This window comes from Echinops telfairi, unplaced genomic scaffold (assembly GCF_000313985.2).
Source record: "Echinops telfairi isolate 266 unplaced genomic scaffold, ASM31398v2 ScPeMD7_23;HRSCAF=83, whole genome shotgun sequence".
NCBI classification, from domain to species: domain Eukaryota; kingdom Metazoa; phylum Chordata; class Mammalia; order Afrosoricida; family Tenrecidae; genus Echinops; species Echinops telfairi.
The window spans coordinates 38,200,971-38,206,800 of record NW_022103920.1 but is presented as its reverse complement, the minus strand read 5'-3'; positions in this window follow the sequence as shown (position 1 = coordinate 38,206,800).

The following is a 5,830-nucleotide window of genomic DNA, read 5'->3' as shown; positions in this document are numbered from 1 at the left end:
ACCCTAGAAAAATCAGAGCCATGAGACTAATAGATATAAACACACGCTGTTCATGACAGCTTTATTGTTGTGAAAACATGGCCGCAGCTTAAGTGTCCATAATTTGCTTATTGATTCAGCACATGAATGAAAAAACAAATTATGATACAGACACACAAGGGAATACTATAATATGGTGCATATATGTGAAACATCTCAAATATGGATTGAACTGACAAAAAGTCAAGAAAAGGTTTCCACACAGAACGAAAATACTTTCTGACATGGGAGAGGGAAAGAGGGAAAGTCACTAACTAGATAGTAGACATTTATGAACTTGGGGAAAAGATGAGGAAATACACACGAAGGGGAGGTGAGCACATCATGGCCACAGCAAAGGAAGATGCTGGAAGTACATAAAAGACAACAGTGGGAAATGCTTTTATTTAAAACCCTGCAGCCACAGTGCTAATAAAGAGTAATTTATGAGTGGATACATAGGTACACATCTAACAGGTGTGGGATGATATACGGGAGTAGGCCCAGGAGCATATATAGATGTATATGCTAATTACATCTCATTCTACATATGTTTTTGTAGGTGTTGCAAATAGATCCAGGTATATAGTAGAGCATGGGGAAGGGGGTAGCACAAAGTGATGCTAATTTCTTAAGGCATAATGAAACACCTTGAGGGGCTGAGTCACTGGGCTTGAGGGATTAGGAGCATGTTGTTAGTTACCATCAAGTGGGTTCTGACCCATCTCGACATCATGCACAACAGAACAAAACACGGCCTGGTCCTGTGCCATCCTCACAATTGTTCTTCTGCTCGAGCCCATTGCTGCCGCCACTGTGTCATCCCTATCTTTGAGGGACGTCCTGCTTTTCACGGCCCTTCTGCTTTACCAGGTATGATGGTCTCTCCTGACAACACGTCCAGACTAAGTCTCACCATCTTGCCTCTAGCTGATGTCAATCGGACTCTGTTCCTAAAGGCAATGTTCTACACCCTACTTTGGTGAGCAGTGACTGGGGGGAGTGGCCATGTAAGATGGAACTATGGCTCTCTGCCTGAGCAGAGCAAAGCCTAGTAAAGAAAATAAGAGACCCCTGAAAACAATTAGGTCAAAACAACAATGAACTTGGCGAACCACAGCCTCCTCCACTCGCCTGAGATCGGAAGACATCGAGGATCCCTGTCTGCTACTAGTGATCACTCTGATCGGGATCACAGCAAAGGTCCAGGGCAGAGTGGGCGAAAAACATAGAACAAAGTTGAAAATCATTCCGAAACAGCAACAACAGGTTAGTGGGCTGAGAGACTGTTGGAACCCTTGAGACCATGGTGCCTAGACAACCCTACAACTTTGGACCTGAACTCAATCCCGTGGCTCAATTTTCAGCCAAACCATAGACCTGTAAAATGAATGACACACCAGGGAAATATGCACTTCTCAGAATCATCCACCATGTGAGACCAAAAGGGTAGAATTTGTTAAAAACAAAGTTCAGAAAGCAGGAAGGACAGGGAATAAACAAAAATGGAAACCTAGAGAAGTGGGAAGAGGGCTATTTTATTAAGGGGATCACACAACGAATGTCATGAAATAAAATGTGTACAGATTGTTGAAAGGCAGCAGTTGGTGTAAGATATGAAGAAAATAATAATTTATAAATTATCAAGGGTTCATGAGGGAAGGAGGCTGGGGAGGGAAGGGGAATGGGCTGATACCAAGGGCTCAAGTAGAAAGAAAATGCTTTGAAAATTATTATGGCAATATATGTACAAATGTGCTTGATACAATGTATGTATGTATGGATTGCGATGAGAGCTGTAAGAGCCCCCAATAAAATGATTTTTTTTAAAAAGAGAAAAAAAGGTGACCAAAAAATATTGTTGAGAGAAAAAAATTGCTACAAAGCAATTTTTATTTATAAAAACTTTCAATTATTGATTTAAAAAAATTATACCTGCTAAGAAAAGATACTTAACAAAAGAAGTTTTAAAAAGGTCACCCACATACACAAAGGGTTGTGATGATTGAACTTGGGTTTGTGTCCCACCCACCAACGTCAAGTTGATTCTGACTCATATTGACCCTGTAAGACAGAGTAGTACTACAATCTTGTGTCTTTAAAAAACGTTTTGGTGTGGATTGGGAGAAGGTGGGCAGCGTCTGACAGTCAACCATTCACGCCCACTCTAATCGGACTGATCCACCGTGGCAGCCCCTCGTGTCCCGTCACGCATCCCCCTTCCTCCCTTTTTCCTGCCTTCATTCCCTCGTTTTCCCTAATCCTCTGAACTGTGTCCTCGGGAAATGCTCCTGTTTTTGTCTTAAGTGGTTGGTTATTCTGACATGAAGGTTACCATAGTTTCTGACTTAGAGGATAAGGGCCATAGTCTTGGGGGTCTCACCAATCTCTATCCAAACAATAAGTCCGGTTTCTATTATGATTTTGAGAACAGCAAGCTTGACCAAAGCAAACTGCCACTTCTTTCTTCTGTGGGGCAGCCTGTGGGTTCCAGCAGCCAATATGTCGGTCCATTGCCTAATCCTATGCCACTAGGGCTCATTGATTCTCCTAGGGAGAGATGCATTTCAAAGCATCTGCAGAAGGACCCTACCTGTTTCCCAAGGGAAGTTACAACGTCCTGGACTCCTACACACTAGGCTAGCTTCGTTTCTGTCCTTTTGCTGTTTTGGCCTGGCTCTCTGGGACTCTGGGTGAGAGGTTGGTGGTTTGGGTACACTGCCTTCAAAGCCAAGCCTCCAGAACCCTGTTCTACTTGAAGCCCATGAGATTGCCAGGAGGGGAAATCTCAAAAGCCACTGAGTTGCTTGTTTTTCTACCTCATCCTGCTCAGATGCAAAGGGACCCGCAAGGCGGAGGGACAACCAAAAAGGTTCCAAAAAATAAGCAGGAGGGAGCAGACGTCGTTGCCAGTTGTGTTTATATTTGTATAAGAATGCCTGCGGTGCCTGAGTCGTCATTCAATCAAGTGAGCAAGTCATCTCACTCAGATGAGGTATTATAGAACTATGAGGATAAATCAATGTTCTGGAATCCGGAACAGTCATTGACAAGGTTAAAAAAAAATCCCTCTGTACTGCTGTGTCGTTCTGGGTGGACCAGAGAAACAAATTCACAGAGACATATATGTGTATAAGAAAGAGTTTTTGTTCCAGGGGAGTTTGATTTTTGGGAAACATCCCAGCCCAGTCCAGATCAAGTCCATAAGTCCGATAATAGCCCATGTGCCCGATACCAATCTATAAAGTCCTCTTCAGACTCAAGAAACACATGCAATGATGCCAAATGCAGGAAGATGACAGGCCAGTGAGTGGGAAGTCTTGTGGATCCAGTGGCGTCGTAAGCATCTCAGCGCTGGCAGAGCTCTCCACGTGGCTTCTCCAGCTTCCAGGACTGCATCAGGGTAGGTCCATGTGCTTCTTCTCAGGGATGTCTCAAAGGAAGTCAGCAGAGAGAGAGAGTCTGCCCCACCTCCAAGGAGGAAATCCTGGCATTCCCAGAATTCTTAGGAGAAGGCCATGCCCACACAGAGGTCACATTGGCTATAACCCGATTGACAGACTAGACTCCACCCCTACACTCTCAATCCTCAAATGGACACCAGATTATGTAACTACCACAACTTCTCTGGAAAAATATCTGTGATGTGGTCTTAAATGGGGGTGGGGGGAAGATGCCGGCTTGTATGTGATTAAAATTTTAGACTGCAGATAGATATGTCTATTTTATTGTTGGTGATTGTAGGTGCTGTTGAGTCAGTTATGATTCACAGTGACCCTACATATAAGAGAGGACAATAATGCCTGGTCCTGTGCCATCTCACAATTGTGGATAGGTTTGGACCTATTGTTGTAGCTACTGTGTCAATCCAGTTCTTAAAAAGGGTCTTCTTTTTCACTTAGCCTCTACTTTCCCAAGCAATGATGTTCTTCTCAAGCAACTGGGCCCTCCCCATAACACATTCAAAGTTGTTTGTTTTCTTCTAATATATTCATTTTGTTTTACTTTTTTTAATCATTTTATTGGGGCTCGTACAACTCTTATCACAATCCATACACCCATCCATTGTGTCGAGCACATTTGTACATTTGTTGCCATCATCATTCTCAAAACATTTTCTTTCCACTTGAGCCCTTGGAGTCAGCTCTTCATTTTTCCCCGTCTCTCCCCCTCACACCCTTAGTATTCACAAATCATTATTATTTTTTCATGTCTTTTTAATTTTGCAATTTTTTAAATTTTTTCATATCTAACACTGTCCGATGTCTCCCTTCACCCACGTCTTGGCTGTCCATCCAACTTCTCAGATTCTTTGCTCAGTAGATTGAATAAATATGGTGAAAGGAGGAAACTCTAGCCCACACCTCCCTGGCTTAACACCATGCAGTATCCCCTTACTCTGTTCAAACAACTAACTCTTGGTCTCTGTGTAGGTTCCACATGAGCAGCCTTAAGTATTCTCAGATTCCCACTGTTCACAATGTTATGCATAATTTTTTATGATCTACACAACTGAACACTTTTGTATACTCAATAAAACGTAGGAAAAGATCTTTCTGGTAGTTTCTATGTGGCACTTACCTATTAATGTACTCCTGCAACTGTCTTTAAATCGTCTCAAATATATTTTTATGTTATTAATAATATTGTTCGTTAACTCCAATGTTCTGCCAGCACACCTTCCTTTGAAATGGGGATGTGTATGGATCTCTTCCAATTGGTTGGCCAAGTAGCTGTCTTCTAAATTCCTTGACATAGATGAGTGAGCACCTGCAGCATTACATGTGATTGTTGAAGCATCTCACTTGATATTCCATCAATTCCCGAAAGCTTTGTTTTGCACCAATGCGTTCAGTGCAATGTAGACGTCTTCGTTCAGTACCATCAGCTCTTGATCAGATACTACCAACTGAAATGAATGACGAAGCATCAATTCTTTTGGAGATAGGACGCTACAGTCTAGCTTCTTTTGATGCTTCCTTTGTTGTTCAATATTTTGCCTATAGAACCCTTCGATATCTCAACTTGAGGCTTGAATGTGTTCTTCAGTTATCTCAGTTGGAGGAATGCTGACAGCACCCATCCCTTTTGTTTTCCTTAAACATTTTTTCCTTTTGCTTTTCTAAGTAGGTCTTTGCACATTTCATTATAATAAGAAGGGGTAACCAAAAAGACAGGATGTTTTTTCAAAGCATTTTTCTACAAAACAACCTCATCACCTTCAAAGTACTCTCTATTACACTTGATATATTTGTCAAAACTGCTGTTCCAGTCTTGGAAACATTTTTCAAACGCATCTCTTTGGATGACTGACAGCACCTCCCTCATTTTTTTCTTCACCTCTTCTATGCCATAAATCGCTGTCCTTTCATGTGTCTCTGCATTCTTGGAAACAAAAAGAAGTCACACGGAGCGCAGTCAGGTGAGTAAGGTACCTGGGACAAGAGAGGCATGATTTTTTTATGCCAAAAACAAATGCACTGAGCTGGCTGCGTGAGCAGGTGCATTGTCGTGGTGACAAACCCAGTCCCCCATCTGCCACAAGTCAGGCCTTTTTTTGTCCCACACTGTTATGCAATCTTTTCAAAACCTCTAAATAGAAAGCTTGATTAATAGTCTGACCTGGTGGGTCGAACTCCAAATGCACTACGAGTTGACATTTTCGTTTGTTCTAGAAGTGGACAGACATCCAGAATGTGGTTTGTCATCAATTAATAGGCATTTCACTTTTTTTTTTTTAAAGGAGAACACCACTTGTGCACTTGAGTTTTATCCATAGTGGCAGTTGATTGAATTTTTCCTAGCAGGAAAA